The sequence below is a fragment of the Brienomyrus brachyistius genome, chromosome 16 (assembly GCF_023856365.1).
Source record: "Brienomyrus brachyistius isolate T26 chromosome 16, BBRACH_0.4, whole genome shotgun sequence".
Taxonomy (NCBI): Eukaryota; Metazoa; Chordata; class Actinopteri; order Osteoglossiformes; family Mormyridae; genus Brienomyrus; species Brienomyrus brachyistius.
In genome coordinates, this window is record NC_064548.1 from 2231202 (window position 1) to 2252229 (window position 21028).

Sequence of the window (21028 nt, forward strand, 5' to 3'; positions counted from 1 at the left end):
AAATATTTGCAACCCAAGTCAATGAAGAGGATGACTTCCTAAGCCGTATGAGCTAATTTTCCACCTGGACAAAGCTCACTAAGGTAGTTGCAATAATTAAGAGACTTGGATCTAGGGAGAGGCAACAACAGGACAACATTGTGACTGTCAAGGAACAGAGGAGTGCTAGTGAGGTGGTCCAACACCAAAGCTTCCCTCAAGAGATAAAGGTGCTTCAAATGAGTCATAAGGGCAAATGTTTCCCAAGTAGCGCTCTTCTTCACCTTGACCCTTTTCTAGATAAGGACTATTTTGTGTTAGTGGATGACTGAAAGGGCTGACCCTCAAAAAGCACCCCATCATCCTTCCAAGATGGACACATTACTGAATTGGTTATAGCTCACTAACATGGTCAGATCTGTCACCAAGAACGAAGTCAAACATTAATGGAACTGTGAACCAATGGCTTTTGTGTCATTGGTGGGAGTAAAACAATTGTCAAGTTTGTTCACTAATGTATAGAATGTCGGAAGCTCAGGCAACCAACAGAGCAGCAAAAAATAATTGAACTCCCTATGGAACACTGCCAAGCTTCAGCCCCTTTTACCTTCTGCGGTATGGATTGTTCATCATTCATCATCAAGCAGGGTTGCAAAGAGTGTAAGTGATATGGACTTCTTTTCACATGTCTGTATTCTCAAGCCGTTCACATCGAAATGCTTGCAGATATGTCTACAGACACCCTTATGAATGCCATTAGGTGCCTTATCAGTCTTAGAGGAGCTGTTAGCCAACTCCGCTGTGACCAGAGCACAAATTTTGTAGATGCAAAAAATGAGCTCAAGGAAGCCCTCAAGCAATGTGATACAAGAGCACTGGAAACATTTCTGGCAGATAAGCAATGTGAGTTCACTTTCAATGCGTCCTCAGCAAGTCATGCAGGTGGTGTCTGGGAGCAACAAATCAGAACAATCCGGAGTATGTTGAATGCTACAATTGCTCAGTGCCCTGGAAGACTAGATGACGCTTTCCTTAGAATGCTGTTCTATGAAGCGATAGCCATTGGGAACAATCGCCCATTAAATGTTAAAAGAATAAACAATACACATGCTCTAGAGCCTTTGACTCCACCTCATTCTAATGAAGTCCAAAATTGCTTTACCACCTCCTGGGAACTTCGTGAGATAAGATTTGTATACTTCAAAAAGTTGCCACAAAGTACAATATCTAGCTGAGCAGTTCTGGAGCAGGTGGAAAAGGGAATACCTCCTGAACATTTCTTTACCACAAAAGTGGCATGTACCTCGGTGTAAACTAAAGGTGAATAATATAGTTATCATTAAGGATGACCTGCTCCCTAGGAACGAAAGGCGTCTCAGACAAGTGGTAGAAACTGAAGAAGGTACTGATGGTTTAGTTCATCGAGTTACAGGTAAGATACAAGTAGGGGACCGGAAACAGATTGAAAAAGGGGACTGTATATCCAAACCCTCAATTATCGAACGCCAAATTGAAAATCTAGTCTTACTCCTTGAAGGACAGTAAATAAATTTCAGCTAAACAGTGCTTACATCAGGCATGTTTGTCTTGACTATTAAGGGAAAATTGTTTATTTGTACGTAAGGCTATTTCTGTCCGTGTGTTAATACGGTCTGGAAATCTTGATTCACTACTCATATACCATGATGAACTTGTGCATCATGACATGATTTGGTGGGAGTGTACAGTAAGTGACCACATAATCATCAGAGAGCTTTATTTTGAAATTCATGAGACGATGCGAGAGTAGCGCACAATAGTAAGGGTTATTGGAAAAAGAGGAAACCTTAAGATCATGCACAGACCTCCATTGCACTTCTCATGCATCTTTGCGGGAGCAGCATGTAACATGAATCGCTTAAGAAGCCTAATATTATCGATTCTGAGGGCAGCAACAAAGACTACTGCATACTGTGGTGATGTCTGAGCAGTCATAGGTAATGTATTTGAAAGCAGACTGCCATTTGATGTTAAGTTTCCTGGATATGACATTTAAAAGCTATTTCCATTTAATTATTCTATTCAGCAGATGTTGTTGTCCAAAGCAGTGAGGCAAATGGCACATTACAGACATAATTATCCTCCCAAGAATAAAACATGCAAATTCTGTGCAAACATTTTTCACAAGTATCTAAAAAATATATTTTTGTCTATTAGGTGTTAGCAATGGTAACTGATCTTTCCTCATGACAGTTATGAATATGGATTTGTGAGATGTGTGGGATACACATTCATATGTACCTTTCATATTTTTAGCAGATGCTTTTATTCAAAGTGAAATACAATCCTAAAAGTGCAAGGTCAGCCAGTCCCAGAAGTATCTCAACCACGGGATTTGGACCATCAAGCTTCTGATATGGGCACAGTGACCGAACTCCAGAGCGCCAGAGCCATACACCACTCCCAGTGCCAAGAAGGGATCAGTAATAGGCTAATGCTCACATGGACATAGGTGTATGGTTACTTCCCTTTATGTATCTGTGCCTGGATTGTGCATCTCTCCTTCTCAGAAAAAGTAATACAAACACCTAAAATACATAGATATTTGTTAAACATATAATAATTTGATAGGTTTCAATTCAGCTGTGACTGAATATTAATAATATTGTGTCCTGCTTTTGAAGTAAAACATATTGAAAATGTTATATGAAAGTTATTTTGCAGCTCAAAATCCATTTTACACTGGGTCACTGAAGCTGATAACATGCTTTTAACATAAAAAAAATGTCAAAGTAATAAACTGTAATTGTGATGTGATGGGCACCATGACAGCTTTATCAGTATCTGTCTGTTTTACGATTTATGTAAGTACCTTGGTGTTATACATCATGTATTGACTTTCTCTGATTTCTTTTAATGAAATCTGGTACCATGATGTTGATTCTTAATTTCTAACTTAAGAAACATGCAATATTATTTCTTTTATTTCATATTTATGGTCTGTAGCACTGTCAGGTGACATTTCCTCATAAGGAAGCATATTGCACAACTCCGTTCTGTGAGAAAGGAGGAAGGAGGTTTGTATTACTGATAGCGATCATAGTTGAACCCTGGAATCATTAGACATGAAAATTCTTCTGCTAGAAAACTAAGACTAAGAACCAAGAATTTGGTTATGATTGTAAACCAACATCTACCTCAGTTTGTTTTTATGGCAACATGCACTAAAGCCTTCAAAGCTGTCATGTGACTCAGTGCTAGTAGAGCATCAGAGATTCATATCTCCATGGAGGGGACGGGGGCGGGAGGTTGTATGATTTTCATACTGCGTTATTTCATTTTTATCAACCACACTAAGCTAGGGGTGGGCAATTTAATAGATGCTTTATTTTCTCCCAAAGTCCAAAAACATGTATTTTGGTGAATTGGTATCTGTAAATTACTTGTTAATTTACGTGTGTGTGTACGTTTGTTCCCTAAGCAGCAGAACTGAAGCTCAATAGTAGTGAGAAGGAAACAATCACTAAACTAGAGTCACTCTGGAGTGAAGGTGCCAGAAGTACTCTGATACACATGTCAGTGATGTTTATCAGTATCTGTCTGTTTTATGCTTTATGTAAGTACCATGGTGTTATACATCATGTATTGACTTTCTTTGACTTATCAATGCAAGCGTTTCGTAGAGCTCTTTAGATTGGCGAATTTGTAAATAATGCCGTCTAATGTGTCTACGAGGCATCCTCTGTGCCTGGTAACTATATGCCCCAGATCCTGGAAAATCTAATCATTTACATACCAATCGTTGGTCTGCATGTGTACCAAATTACATCCCAATTGGTGTGTGTGCTGGTTATGTATATATTACATTGTGAGGGCCAAATGTCCCCACAAGGTCAAAATAAAAGGTTTTATCAGATTTAAGGACATTTTTCAAAAAACATGATTGTGATCAAAAAACTAAAAATGCCAAAAGTCTTTGTATTCTGTTTGGTTACTGGTATTGGTATAGGTAGGGCTGGGTAGGGGTTAAGGTTGTCATAGACGGGATTAGGGTTATGTCCATAGAGGTGGGTGGAGAATCCCCAGGAGGATACAGATACCTAATCTGTGTGTGTGTGTGTGTGTGTGTCCATTGTGCAGTGGAATAGCATCGCATCCAGGGCATCCCATACCCTGTGTGGTAAACAGTATTTGCTGGTGCACTTGGAAGATAGCTGATCATTTTACAGTTTCATTTCATAACAGGAAGATGATTGCTTAAAGCAAGGTTTTTCAGCATCACTCAGCTGTGTCAGGGGCTGATGGGGAACTCTGATGACTCTTAATACTCAAACTGATGTGTTTGAGATCTGCTGATTGGGCAATGGCCTGTCCTGAAAGCTCATTAAGTACTGCTGCCTATATAGGTTCCCCTGAATCTGCCAGCCCCTCCTTTCTATGTTGTCCATTATCCATCTGCATCACATAGGTTTGCAGCTGCTGTTGAAGTGAGCACTAGAATCTGACGGATAGGGTTCATGCTTAATGCTGTAGACCAGAGTTACTAAGATCTTAAGACATCCAAGGTTTAGCCCAGAGTCTTAATCTGTCTGAGAGCTCTCAAACTGAGAGCATGGTTGTTAGAACCTCTAAGCTAAACCAATCATTATGAGTTTGTTCATATTCATTCAGAGCTGCAGCCCCGAATGCCCTGGTCCCCCAATTATCCACGGTGGCAGGAATGGCTGGAATTGAGTTCTTATCTTGTAGTCTCAGACACTCTGGGAGGTAAAGGTTACCTGCAGACCTGCAACTTGGAGCAGTGAAGAGACTCATTCTCCTTCCCGGGTATATTCTAATTTTAGCTGTGCCACAGTGGGAGATGACAGCTCTATTCTACAACTGCTATCATAGCCCCGTTTGTATGGGCTGCCATCTCCCATTCGTCTGCTCTAAGATGATTCAGATGCACAGTATGTCTGCTTGTCACATTTCTACCCATATGTGTGTACACCCGTGTGTGTGTGTGTTTATATATATACACACACACACACACACACACACACACACACACTTCTGTGTCTAGGTGGGTGTGTACCCACTGTACTTTTACATGATTATTATGTGTATTTGTGTGGGAAGGTGTTTCTGTCTCTCTCACCTCTGGTCTCAGGCAACATTTTACCTGGTGGTGTTCTGCCAAAATCACTTAATCATCAACAAAATTCACTGGGTTCCAACCCCTACGGCACAATTTCAAGGACTTTATGCTTAACCTTCAACCGAGGCGAAATGCTTTGCCTCAGTTTTATTTTTCATGCATTTCTATTAGACACTTACTAGCCCAGCACAGGGTCTGTGCCATGTTTCTTGCAGTTGTAACCTTGTCTTTTCGACTGACAGGCTAAGTACTTGTCCAGCCTGGTTAGATTTATTTGATTAATCCAGACGAAGTCACTTTTGATAGTATCGTATCAGTTCTGCTGTTTTTAGCATGCCGACATTGCCATAAAAACACTAATAGTTAGCTGACAGGCTGACATGTATTTATTTGGGGACATGATAAGCTGTGTGGTTCCGCATGAGTAATTAAATAAAAACCACATGGGGGGTGCATTTTCTCACGCGCCTCTGTCTTCACTCTGCTTATCTTTTGATTGTTGTGTGACATCTGCTGCCAGTTTTGGCCCAATGAGTGAGAATTCTTGCCTGGGGTGAAAGTATGAGATTCTTGCTGCCTCTAGACCTCACAGCTCCATTTCCTTTAACGTTCTCTCACCTTTTCCTGCTCCACTTCCTATTTTTTCTGCTTGCTCTTAGTCTTGTGCCAACAGATCACTTGTGCCTGCCATGTTTCTGGTTACCCCTTTAAGTGTCCCTCTCATGATTGTCAATATCCCTGTTACTATCTCAGTGTGGAAATGTGCAGGATCTGGAGTGCCGTTTAGTAGATGCAGAGACCCAGCAAAAGGGTGCCAAATCTTGAATGAGCTCCTGCCTTTCTTTCAGCTAAGGATTTACAGCAAGCAGTCCCACCCTGCTGTCTAGTGTAATGAACAGTTATAATGAGAAATGCCACGAATCAAACAATTTGGGATCCATAATTATACTAAACTTAATACACAGCTGTTAAATAAATGTGTTCAGCTAAGATTTGATGGCATTATCGCACAAATTAACTTTATCCACAAAGGCAGGAAGTCATAGATGTGGAAAAATGTAAGAGAAAAATGTCTAACTTAAGAGAGACTTCCTAGCTGTTTTATACCAGCAAGTGGAGCCAGATTGCAGATTTAATGTAGCACACATGCACAGTAGCCTGGGGCACAGTAAAACTGCCATGATCTTCCATGAACCGCCATGATGTAATCAATGCTTTGCAGTAGAAAGTAAGCTTAGTGCTTAATACATTGCATTAACTGACTACGAATCACACTACCATTCACAGTAAGTGAACTGTTCTTAAAAATGCCCAGTATGTAGAAATAAAACTGCAACATTCAAATTCTAAATGGATGGATGGAATTAATCTGATTGCCTGAAACACCGGAAATATACCTAATTAACTGAAATATCACTGTACTCTCAGGAGTCTAGCTTGGGGTAATTCCAAAATAATGCTTGTCACTGAACTAACAGGAAAAAAAATTTCATTGACACAATTTGATTTCACTGCAAGAATTGTCTCACAAGTCTGTAATCGGTTGAATAAACAAAAACTGATTTCTTACAGGGACACAAATGATCCCTTCATTGCTAAAGGAAGAGGCCTGGCCAGGCTCTTTAAAATGCCTATATCGTATTTTAATATGAGCACCGTATCCTCAGGCACTGAAAGGGGGCAATTAGTAATTTGGACCACCCCAAAATGCTAACAGACTGGTAGCCAAAAAGATCTACAAACACTAAAGCAACAAACTTGTGAAATCCAGTCCAGTCAGTCCAGAATGCTAGCATACAGTACACAGCTAACTCAGGGCACTAGCCCAAAGTGCCGAATGGTAGTCCAGAATGCTAACATGCACTGCTAACTCAGAGAAGTAACCCACTGGGCCAGCCAAAAATGCTGATATACCATGCTAACTCGAACAGCTAACCCAGAGGGCCAGTTCAGAATGCTAACATACTCTGCTAACTCAGAGAAGTAACCCACAGGGTTAGTCCATAATGCTAACATACAATTAGGGTTTACAATTAGGGTCCCTTAAAATACAAAATTGTCCTGTATCTGACAATTACATTGTGCGTCCCATTTTTAATCAATACAGGATGTGGATTGTCCCATATCTCTGAGTTGTGATGAACGTAGTATCATCCCATCCACAATATCACACCGGAAGCTGCGAGCAATCGGAGCCACGGCCCCCTTCACTATTTAAACCTCGCATGGCTATTACTCCGTGTGAGGTACTGTTAGAATGCAATCTCCAAGCAACTCTTTCCTGTGTCTCTGTTCCAGCTCCGATCTGCCCGACTCTTCCTGCTCCCGCTTCCTGCACCTTCGGACCCTTCCCGCTCCCGTCCACCCTAGCCCTGGTCTTCCCTCGTGTTTGCTCCCTGTCTGCGTCCTCGGACAGACCTCCTGGATCTTCAACCTTACGGCTCCTGACCTGACAACGATTACGGTTTTCTCTTTGGCTTTGGCGTTACAGCTCGGACGGATATTGGTTGTGACCGTACTTGTTGTTTGGTCTTCTCTCTGGTTTACCCCAATAAAGGACCATTGGACCTTTCCCAAGTGTTCTGCCAGCAGAGGCAGGCGAGTCTCTTAGTGGAGGGTGGAAAATCAGTAATAAACATCAATGGCTTCCCCTGAAACATAAGTGGTTGCAAAAGTACATGTATGAGTGGGAGGACTGATATCTATGGCTCGAAAGTGTTATGGAAGATGAGTTAAAAGCTAATTGTAAAGTTTGCCAGCAAACCTTTTCTGTGGTGCACGGTAGCCTGGCACACTTTGGGTGAACAACATTCCCGCTCTGTCACAGCCACAGAGAACCAAAGACCTGCCTCATAGTTCTTTGTAGCTCTGGAATCTCCTAATCTTAGCATAATGTTGTTCCACTAATGCAGTTAAGCTTTAATTAATCAAGGATCAAACAAGATAAACTTGCGTAGTCTCACTTAGTGCACACACGTCAATTCAATACGTTCAATCGCATCCATGTGAAATGTTCTGCACAAATAACCGTTTTTTACTAATAAACTTTCAAAGTAGACTGTGACTAAACAAAAAATATCTTCCTGTTCATTGTCATGCCCAGCTCGTCCGCTCCTCGTGTGTGCCACGCCCCCTGATTACCCACGTGTGCTTCCCTGATCGTCTCCAGCTTTGTCTGCTTACTTTGATTAGTCTCTGTGTATTTAGGTCCTGGTCTGACCTGTTCCCCTTGTCCGTCATTGATGTAAGTTGGCGTCTGATGTTTCCCGTCCGAAGTCCTTGAATTAAACTCTCGTTTTGCCCCGTATTTGCCTGTCCTCTTGCTCCTTGCACGCCTTACCCGCACGATCGCCTGCCTGCACCACCCCGATCGTGACATTCATATTATTGGAACAGACTTTTTTTTAAATTTCAGTCATTGCACTTCATGTTTGGCCTTTGTAATATGGGTACGCTTTTATTTTAATTATTTTGGAATTAATTGGAATGCTAAGACGTGATTTTTTTATAGGCTTTATTATATTTATTACATGACATGAGTAGTGAGAGCGTGAAATTTTGTCCGATGGAACGATCTTTTGGGAAAGGAAGGAAGGCCAGCGAAACCTGCTGGCCAAACGGCGAGAAGACACAAAAGACTGGGACAAACAGGTGCTGACCCTGACAGTACTACAAATCTAAAAATTTTATATCTTCATTTTATTTTTTCCTATTCAAAGTTTTACTGTTTGTGTAAAAAAAACAAAAAAAAAACAAAAATGCAAATAGCATTTTTATTTATATCAGGAGTTGTCAAAGTTGTGCCTAGATATTTCTGGTCACTTAAAATCTGAACCATGCTTTATATTAGTTATAACAAAATGATTTGGAAACATCTACCGCATTATTATGTTATTCATTCTGGATACATGAAATATATTTTCATGAGGATTAAAATAGTACTGAAGTAGTGTCATTACAGGATGATCATCTTATTTTTTTATTTTATTCTGTTTTGCACATGCGGGGTCGTAAGAGTGATGAGACTTGAGAAAGCCGAATTGCTCTGTGCATGCATGAAGCAGAAGGGGCCTGAGAGCAGCAGACCGGGGCCCGAGAGTGGCGGGACCTGAGAGCAGCAGACCGGGGCCCGAGAGCGGCGGCTGTAGCCATATACTTCTCACACGTGTAGCCCAAATTTTTATGTCTAGCGTAAACTATGCATGTCGACCATACACGTGCATTATATATAGTAGGTGGCATGTATATTAACTTTGTCCTTCCAATATGTTCAGTTCAAAACAGTAAATATCAAATACAGTCCCTGACAAAAGTTTTGTCGCTTGTGTACAAATTGACCTCAAGTGCCGCTGAAATATATTTCTAAGAAAGATTTTTTTACAAGAAATTGCTCATTTTATTCCCAACAGCTTTTGTAGTAATGTTTCAGTGCAAAACGAAACTGTCAAAAAGTATTCTAATATTCAAAGCTTGGTAAAGCCCATTGAGTCAATTTTTTCAAAGACATAAGTGTTGTCGCCTTGTCATATGAGCTTCACCTGTGACTAATAATGGATCAATTAGGTCTCAGGTGTGTATAAAAAGAACCCCACTACACTAGACCTTCACATCAACTGCAACTAGACCTCTGCAAACATGCCTAAGATTCACCCTGAGACTAAAGTGTTGATCATCAAGAGGCTGAAGACCGGATCCACTGCTGATGTGGCAGACACCTTCAATGTGTCTCAGCATCAAGTACAGAGGATAAAAAAAAGATTTGAAGAGACTGGAGACGTTTTTGACACGCCCTGGTCAGGCAGACCCCGCAAGACAACTGCTCGAGAGGACCGTTTGTTGGTTCGAAAATCCAAGGCCAGCCCATTTTCCACTGCAGCAGAGCTCCACGAGACCTGGTCACCTGAAGTCCCTGTGTCAACCAGAACAGTTTGTCGGATTCTGTCTCGAAATGGCCTCCATGGTCGAATCAGTGCCCAGAAGCCAGCACTAAACAAAAGACAATTGAAAAACCGTGTGGCATTTGCCAAGGCCCACAGCCTGCTAAAAGGATAGACACTGGAAAAGTGGCAGAAGGTGGATTTTTCAGATGAATCTTCTGTTGAATTACACCACAGATATTGCAGGAGACCTACTGGAGCCCGCATGGATCCGAGATTCACCCAGAAAACAGTGAAGTTTGGTGGTGGAAAAATCATGGTCTGGGGTTACATCCAGTATGGGGGTGTGCGAGAGATCTGCAGGGTGGAAGGCAACATCAATAGTCTGACATACCAAGAAATCTTAGCTACCTTTTATATTCCCAACCATAAAAGAGGCCAAATTCTGCAGCAGGATGGTGCTCCATCACATACTTCCATCTCCACATCAAAGTTTCTCAAGGCGAAGAAGATCAAGATGCTCCAGGATTGGCCAGCCCAGCCACCAGACATGAACATCATTGAGCATGTGTGGGGTAGGATGAAAGAGGAAGCATGGAAGATGAAACCTCAGAATATTGATGAACTCTGTGAGGCATGCAAGGCTGCTTTCTTTGCTATTCCTGATGACTTCATCAATAAATTGTATGAATCCTTGCCAAACCGCATGGATGCAGTCCTTCAAGCTCATGGAAGTCATACAAGATATTAAATTTGGATCTCACAGCACCACTACTTAATTTGCTGACATATTTTTGTATTTGCAGTACATTTGGTCAATTTCTGTATAGGCGACAAAACTTTTGTCTTGCCAAAATTTGACCTTTCTGTCTTGATTAAATGAGAAATCTTTTTTCAGTGAAACTACTTCATTTCAATGCATTAAACATCATTTGGTAGGGTTTTAGCTTTTCATATGAGCTATCTGTAACATCAATTGATTAATTAAAAGTCAGGTTAATAGCAGGTGTTTCTACAAAATAGATAAGCGACAAGACTTTTGTCAGGGACTGTAGTTCTGGAAACCTTGTTTTGTTTACATTTGTGCAAGATTAATGATATTTTCCAGCTATGTCTTGATTATTATTGATTTCTACCCAAATATCATATTTTATCACAAGAATCGAATAGTACTTTCACTGAGAAATGTGATTGTAAATATGGCGAATAGTAAATGTTAGACAGATTTGCTGTCTATATTGTTTGTGAGACAAAGCCAACATCTATTAAGTAGTTTTACAAAAATATATAGGTTTTTGTTTTAAAATACCCAAGAATACTTGAAACTTGCCGTTTTAAACCTTCTCTTCCTGCTTTTGTGCAAGCTTCTTTAAGATCAAGAAGATGACATCTGCCCTCTGCTGGTCTGGACTACTGTCCCCCACCCTGAAGTGCACAAGGAAACCATGAATATGAACTAGGCTTAATAATGCCTTTCCCTGGCTGTGCCTTCTCAGCAGCTTTCTTTTCCTCAGATCTGATGACATTTTGGATAAACTCAGCTGGCTAGTTAAAATATTAAAACAACCAGCAGCAACTTAATGAACTTTTGAAAGTAGTTTCATGATGTAGTATTTCTACAGTTACATTATTGTGAAATATTGTGCCATGACCTACAGTACTTATTTCACTGGTTAAGTAGATCTATGTTACGTGACCCAGCTAACATATAGCATTATGTATGATTATCAGCCAGATTATGATGCATTCCCTTTAGGAGCCAAATTAAAAATTGTTCAGTGATGCTGAAATCGGGTTGTCTCAATCGTTGCTAATCAGTACTACGATGCCAGTTAAGAAGTTTGTTACATCGGTGTTAACTGCATTGGAGTTTGTGCACATTCACACAAATAGTTCAGCAGCGCAAGTCATGACTGTTTGGGTCATGGCGCGATCTCCATATTTCACGGAGAGAGACTGCATGCTAATCATGCAGGGTTATGAGGAGTTTAAATCAACACTGCAAAGAAAGTCCAAGGCCACTTCAGTCAACAAAAGCAAGTAGGCTTGTTGGCAACGTATTGCAGACCGAGTAAGTGCATAAGTACATTTTCATGGTCATAAAATGTGGTCTAAAATATCTCATGACCGAGTATTAGACTATGAAGTGTTGTCTGAAAAGAATTGAAATACTGTACTGTTAATAAATTTAGAGGCTCACTGATGCCATGGGACATGCCTGCCTCATTTTGATTTACAGCTATTGACCCCTTAGTGTGTTGCTGCATTGCACTTTAAGTGGATGCAATATAATAAATTATACAGCACACTTCATTAGATGTGCCTGTCTTGTCTAGTTTTAAAGTTATTAACCTATTCATTTATTGTCCCATTGCACATTATACGGATACATTCGAACATTCAAAAATGTATAAAAATTTGTATGGGAAACAAAGGGGTGTGCCACATTCGCCACGTGCCCAAAATGCTAAACCACCATGTCATTACAGCTGAAATGACCTATTAAATTAGCTATTAACACAATTTGGCACAAATCACGAAATGGTTTGAAGCGCAAAAATAATCACAATAATTAATAAATAACAATGTGCATTGTTGTCTGTGTACTGGACGTCACAATTCTGTAATAAAAAACGCCCCACCTTCCGTTAAAAGTTATTACAGCCAGAAAACTGAATATGAGGCTAACAACCACGGTGAACCTGTAAAATTTTTCCTTAAAGTGCAATACTATCAAAATAGTAGATCAGTCATAACAAATGTTACAGAAGAAGCTAAATTCGAAATCACCACTATATGTGACTCCAATAAGTGAAGAGAAGGTGAACGTATAGTTACTAGCCCATATATCAGATCTAAAAGCACATTATGAGAAAAAAAAAAATTTATAGTGATGCTGTGAAAATATTTGAGATTCACATAATCGCCCTCTTGCTCTCACAGGAGTGCACTAATTGGGATGTGTGTGCAATCGATGATTCGTATAACCCTTGGGAATCCTATGAGAAATTGTGTTCAGTAAAAGCAATTTCCCAATGAAAATATATTTTAATGCTGCGATTTACCTGCGATTGCATGAAACCCTTCTTTATTCCTCAGAGCACTTAAATGACCAGGGAAAACCACAAATGCACCCAACAGTTAAGAGAGCAAGCACCACTTTGCAAACTGCATGACAAACAGTATTCTTGTTCAGATGCTCAGCATCACCTATGGAATACATAAATTGGCCACTGGCAAAATATCGCAGCGCAAAGCATATTGTCTGCTCGATAGTGAGGGCATTGCTACAGTGAGTGGAATTAGAGATCTCTGGACCAATCAACTGACAAAGGCAATGAATTACCTTTCATGGAGAATATCGTCTGGGTATGCCAGCGGATACTGGCAATCTCTAAAAACCCTCACCTGTGGAGAGAGCCTCTCACGATTCGGGCGCCAGTGTCGTATGGATCATCCAGGTCTGCCGGCATTGTCTTTGGAGAAATTGTAGTTGGAGGGGCAGTGCTCATATAGGGCTGGTTTACGCAGAAACCTCGACTTAACCAAGAACAAAAACTGCTTGGAGCAGGTTTGAGACTTAGCGTAAATTGTCATAGCAGCATGCCTCGAGTAAAACCTACTCACCTTTCATAGTATGGGTTAATCACAAAGTTACACCACACCTCATCAAGTTACTCACAAAGTTACCCTGATAAGCCAGTAACCAGCTTTGTAGTACAGGCAACAGAACAGGATCAAGAGCATAAATATAAAAAATAAACTGGGTAACGACACAACAGGAGTGAGATATAGACAATTAGCCAATCTGGGAGGAGGCAGGGCAACGAGCATTCAGGTAAACACAGAAGGGCAGGCACAAAAACAGGCAACAGCTGAAACTAATAATTAAACTCAGGGAACTCAAACTAACAAATAAACTAAGAAACAGAATCTACACTAGGGGAATAACAGATAAGTAAAAACACAAGCATGGGCACAAAACAGGAAACCAAAACCAAATACAAATCACAAGACACAGGAACAAGAAAACTCATACAAATGAAACACTAGGGAACAAAATATAAAAGTGGAGGAGGCAGGATTCAAACACAAGACAGAGGTGTTCACAAACAAATGCATGCAAAACGAATTGAGCCGTTTGGCTGATAGCAAGCAGGGAAAAATACAAAGACTGACAACATGAGGGACGGGATGACCAACAATGCCTGCTGGCCAAATGGAGAAGGGACAGAGACTGAGACAACAGGAGCTGACCCTGACAAGATTAGGTTTATATAACATTATAGCAACCAAATGTCCCCCACAATATAATAAAACATGTATGTGTGTGTGTATGTGTGTGCGCTCATGTGTCTACTAGCCTGCTTCCTAGCCTGGCTGCCATGTGTATATGGTGTGGGCTTATATTTGCTATGCACCATAAGGGACCTGTGATCCAGAATCTGACTCTTCATGGCTAAAGTACTTATTTTCCGTCCCTTTTGGGCTCTATCTACTTCTCCAAGGCTGGCAAGTGAAATGTTATGTTGGAGTGTCTTTCTGATGACATGCTGGGAGATATATCCCCCTCTCAGCCATCTGGCTCTGATCACAGAGCCACTTGTACATGTTGCATCATCCTCAAGATGCGTCTTTTTGTTGTGGGCATACACCATCACACTAAATAGATTGTAAAGAAATTCAGGTCTAAGTGTTTCCATGTGCAAAGAGTTGCAGATCCCTAAACATCTCATACACGACTGAACGTGTTCTCTCACTGCTGCCTTTCTCTGCCATTCATGTAATCATACCTTTGCTGGCCACCCCATGTTGTCATCTTCCTGACTTCCCAGGAGCCCTGTGTAAAGCAGACTAGAAATTCCAGGAAGGCAAGTCGTGAGAGGAAACAGGGGTATGACTCAGGGATGATGTGCAATTGAGTAGGATAGTAATGGAGTAAGAGAGACCAAAAGAAAGAGCATGAAAGGAGGAACAGGAGAGAATGATATAAGGGGAAGTTATCCCAGGCCACTGCTGAGAGTCTGGCCCAGGGTAATGCTAATATAAGCGGCTCTTTTGAAATCCATTACCAGATGAGAGATGAAAGCTTTTCCTGGTACTCTTCTGAAAGTTCATCTCTCAGAAAGGATGGGATGTACAAAAAGAAGCTTTGTAACTGAAACCTCAATCAACAGATCAAACATTTGTTATCTTTTTCATATGTACAGCATGTTTGTGCAGCTAAATGGCTTTTCATTACCTGTGCTCTTGAGTTCCCTGTTGTGATGCCCTGTTGGCCTGGCGGAGATGCAGCAACTTCTCCATTGATTCATTTTTATTTCTTTTATTGTACATTTAATAAGTATGTTCATTTGAATTTTTCTTCTAGCACAGGCTACCCAAGCTGGACCTGGTGTACCATTAGTATTTTTGAATGTGTGTGTTGGTACCATTAGAATAGAATAGAATAGAATAGAATAGAATAGAATAGAATAGAATAGAATAGAATAGAATAGAAAGCCTTTATTGTCATTATACTGGAGTATGGATGCCACTTGTACAACAAAATTGCAGTGGCTACTTCTAAAGTGCAGACATATACGGACATTATATTTGCAATACAAACAGCATTCTGCAATAGACAGTAGTATAACAGATAAAGTAAGTAGATGCAATAACATAGTGTTAAGTATTGTTTTATACTATATTAGTATATAGTATACTACAGTATAGTATTATAAAAATTATTGCACATTGTCCTTGTGTGGAGGTGGTGTGTGTTGTATGTGTGTGTTCAGTGCAGTGATGGATTGTGGGGAAAAAACTGTCTCTGAGCCTATTGGTCCTGGTCCTAATGGCCCTGTAGCGCCTGCCAGAGGACAACAGGTGATAAGCAGGATGAGTGCTGTCTCTGATGATTCCCTCAGCTCTGCAGCGGGATGCGTAAATGTTCTTTAGTGAGGGGAGGGGGCAGCCGATGATTTTCTGCACTGTTTTGACCACTCTCTGCAGTCTCTTCCAGTTTGCCTTAGTAGAGTGGGAAAACCATACTGTTATACAGTACGTTAGAATGCTCTCAATGGTGGAGCAATAGAAAGTCTCCAGCAGCTTCTCACTGATCTCACTGAGCACTCTCAGGAAATGCAGACGTTGCTGTGCTTTCTTGATGGCAGCTGTGATGTTTGCAGTCCAGGAGAGGTCAGAAGAGATTGTGGTGCCCAGGAAGGTAAAGGTGTGGGCCATTAGTATTTTTGAGTGTGTGTGTTGGGGCCTGGTGTACCATTAGTATTCCAGAGTGTGTATTATCGAGAGTACTATTATGTCACTATTCTTTCCCAAGTGTTTTCAACTTCTTCCATGTTCTCCCGTGTGTGTGCGACTCCCGATCCCCTGCCCAATAAGTGTGAGCCCCAATCCCACTGCCTGCGTGAGTGTCTCAACTTTCCCCTGTCTGCACGTGTGCCTACCCTTTCCAGCTTCCCGAGAAGCCAATTACAGGCAACGGCAATGGCAGTTATTCACAGAACTCTGCAATTTAAGCAGAGGCATTTGAGAGTCCGACGACGCTGAACATTTTCCATTTGCCGACAGTTTTGGGAAATTACAGACAAAACCCCCAAATCTAAGGTGAATCGGTGTGTGATCAGTAGGGTGTCCCTTATTTGCAGGTAAAAATTTAGATTACATAAAATATACCTGTGACCCCCTCAAAAGCGGCCATCAAGTGTAAAAAAAATCATGTGTAAATTTACAAAAATACAGATATTCATGAACATATTTTGATATTTAGGGGTAGCTCAAGTGCCCCAAACTTCATAATTGTGGTATTTTGACTAGATTATGATTTTGAAAGCTTCAACTGTACAATAAAAGGTTAACACGTATGTTTTAATCAAGTTAAATAAAAACTGATTATAATCTGATGCAACACAAACCAGTTTCACTGATACACCACTATCAATTACAGGTGTTTTGAACACAACCAACAAAACGCTAGTACATTGCACCTCTATGACCCTTTTCTGTTCGTACAATTAGAAACGCGTTATCCTGTTCTATGTTTATAATGTTAAGAGCATCGGCATGGGCAATGTCAAACAGATTTTCAAAACAATCCATGAATTCTGCTTCATTTTGATGCTGTGTTTCTGTACGTCTTTTTTCTTCAGTGCTTGCCGATGTTTAAATAGCACCTCAAGTTTCTTAATTGAATCCTGTTTATGGTGGACTGAAATTCTAGCACGACTCCAGAACTCTTCAATTCTTTCTACCATAACTGCTGATGCTTCATGGACCGTCTTCTTCTCCGATTTGATGGTAACTTCAAACCTCTAATATCTTCAACGTACGTTCCTAAGAAATATGCTGCATTTCTGCTTTTGCTACATGTTGCTGAAGCCATACTTATAATCCTGCAAGTACACAACAAACCCACACTTATTTTCTGAACCGCTTCAACACACTGTCACTGTGCAAACTGAACTATTTAAATTATAATGTTCTGAGCCTGATAAGTCAGAAAAACCATCAATATTGTGTACTTGATCTGCATATATTTCCACTGCTTTTTGTACCAAAACAGCGACAAAACAAACATCAGGACACAAGATGATGAAGCAAGCATGAAAAAAACAGCTAATAAAGATCTTTTATGTTGTCTGCTACCAAAGGAAAACATTAAACAGTAAATAGTATCATCTTGATCAAGTTCTTCAATTAAACACAATAAATAAGGAACAATCAAGCATCTGCTTGGCTGTCGTAGTGCTACAAAGTGTGTAGGTGTGCACTCTGTTCGGCACTCCTTGTATTTAACTTTGGACTGATTGAGCTACCCCTAAATATTAAAATATTTTAATGAAACTTTCCAATCTGTGCTTTCTCACCAAATAGACAACTTCTGGGGTGCCAGACCAACAAAATGAACAACTTGAAAAATAAGGGTCACCCTAGCAATCAGTGCTGTCAGCGCTCGATTGCTATCTGTGAACTTTTTACAATGTGACCAGACGGAGTCACCAGTGCGTGGCAGATGCCCATCAGATATCTAGCAGGTTACCTTCAAATCCAGTAGGTGGGAAAGGTGCTGCCACTGACAATGAATCCGGAGATGAGCCAATGAGAGTGTGAGGCACGGGGTGAGACGAAACCCGAGGTAGCTACTGTATTTAGAAATGTGTAAAAACTTCAGTTTGTTTAGGAACTGCTCTTAGTTTTCAGGGACACACACACACACACACACACATACAAGAGTCATCTTGGGGAGATGTATCTTCCTGTAACTAAACCAAGGTAACTACTGTAAACTGTAGAATAGACACATAAGCTTAATGCTTAGTCCTAAATGTCACACTAATGTCCCTTTTTGTCATTTCAGCAATTTTAGTGTATTATGTGTTGTGTTGTCGAAAAAAACAACAAACAACATCTCTTGTGACATCATCAGGTCAAATGGCAAACAGGTTACATTACATCATATTATGTAGTTTTTGTTTTGTTTTTGAAGAAGGGTTATTGTAAATTGTGAAGACAGGTTTTGCACATGGTTAAATTGGTGTTTGGTAGGTGTTTAGACGCCCTATTATTATTATTATTATTATTATTATATAAAATTATTACAGTATAAAATGGCCATACAGTTAAATTTTGATCAGTGTTTTAATGTCCTAATAACAAAAACGAAACAGGGAAAAGGATGTGTTGTTGATGTATGCAGAAAATAAATACGACCTGTGATGGAAATATGATTGTTTTGCACTTTTTCTAAGAAATTTTAGGTATTCATTTTAATATATGAAAGAAGTATGGTCATGTGAAAAAAGTCAGTAACATTCGATCAACTTTTTAATGAATATACAAAAAACCGTGATAGAGTGAAGCCACAAAAGTTAAAGCACGAAGTGGTGAGGGACGTGTATGTGTAAGTCAGCTTGAATTGAATTGCCAATTGCTTTTCTGTATTTTGTACTCAGTAAATCTGCCTCTTCCAAAAGACCATCAATGTATACTGAGGTGTAGTTTCTCCTCTCAACACAATAAGCAATAACTGTAAAAATGACTTTTTAAATAATGCACATTAAAATACAGCAGAAACTAAAAAAATCCACCATATTTAATAAAAAATAAAATGCTACTGGCACCACAGTGGACTGGTCAGTCAGTGTCTCTGTTGCCAGACCCATTGCATATTTGTGGCAAATAGCTCAATGAAAGGAGGTAGTTGACCTAGGTGATTAGAGATTTGTGTTTCAATTTTGGGACTATTTTTCCTCTGGTTTATCAGGTACAGATTTTCAGTTGTAACTTTTCATTACCAATAGAATGTGTATGCAAAGTTTGAAAATGATCCATCAAATACTTTTTTGAGTTATCGTGTTAATGAGATCAAGCGTCTGAAACTGTCCTTTTTTTGGAACACCCTGCCCCAAAATTTGAACAATTCTATATCATCATCCAGACAACGTGACTGCAAAGTTTGTTAAAGATCCGTCAAAGACTTTTTGAGATATTATGTTAACAAGGAAGCATGTGTAGCAGGAGACCGTTTCCAAAACCATACAGAATAATAGGTTATGTGTGCATCAGATATGTGTGTATATATTTCCCATCCGCAGAATACAAATATTACCAGTAAATGAAATGTTCTTTTTAATCAGAATTAAGCTCTTGTTTTGTTTTTTAGTGAGTTATTAAGAATATTTGAAGTCAGAAATGAAGAGTGGATAAATAATTCATCGAGAAGTGACGACTTTTGAGGAAATAAGCTACAAAGAGTTACTGCAGGCAACTAGAATCAGAACACTCCACTGAAAAAAAAGGTAAGTATGAAACAAACCCTAGCTGTAGGGTAAATGAGACATATGAATGTGGTATAGGTGGTGCTCTGACTCCATTTGCAGTATGAGGTTTCACTCTCTATACAGAAATAGGGCCATGTGTCCACATGACTCTGTAAAGGTAGGACTGCATATCCACATTGTTCAGCAGAACTGCAAATGCACAGTGATGCTATGACTTTGCAGGGCAGCCAAACATGGACGCTGCTGTGTTCATGCCAAAAGGCCAACATCTCAGCAGGTGTCTTTGCTCTGATAATGGGCCACTTGTTATGCATGTGTCTCTGAGAGTCACGTGGCATCATGATTACAGAATTGTACATGTGACCAAAAAGGCTGCTGAAATTCTTAAGAAGCAGTTGTATCAGTCGTACTTTGGAATGGAAAATAATACACTTCTAAATGTAAACTATATATCTTGTTTGGTATATCAAATTCTTCTTCTAATCAACACTTGGAGGATGGTAAGATGTGACCAAACCCTTCTCTAACATTCTTGTCTCCCATAAGGCAGCTGAGCTCCTCCTGAATTACAGACAATCTGAAGATTCATTAAATGTCGTGTCATACAAACCAATGTTTCAGTCTTAGCTTTACCAGAATCATCACTCATGATCAGGACTGTTCTCCCTCATCTAATTTTTATTTTTTTAACTATACAGAAGAGACATTTTGACAATGTTACAGTAGTACTCTTTAACTCTGAATGTAGGAGTTCTTTAGGGCCTCTGAGGTGGAAGTGGCCCAGCTGTCCCCCGTGTCATAAATACCCCAGTGACAGGCACACTTCTGTGTGTCATTGTTCTTTACCCACAATTGTGAAGATACATTATACTGACCTCTTGCTAATTTGGTATCTTCAAAAGCAGCGAATCAGCCTGTATGCTTTTCATGATGTTTCACAGTGGCCTCTGTGGTTCTATAGAAGCCCTGTGTGATCTCCAAGTTTTAAGCAAAACTTAGGCATCCTGTTTAATGTATGACAATGTTCTTACAATGTAGCTGACTTTTCTGGCTATTGCGATTGGGCAATATGTGTTTCAGTTTTAACCCAATGGCATTTATGATTCAATCCTCATAGGATTACTGTGGTTCTGACAGTGGTCTCTTGATTCTGATAGCATAGGTTGATCTCATTATTTCTTAAAAAGTGCTTTGACTCTAAGCTAATTTTGAAGAAATGGCAATGACTCATAAAAAACTAAGAGAAAACAGCCCAGCAGCATATCAGTCCA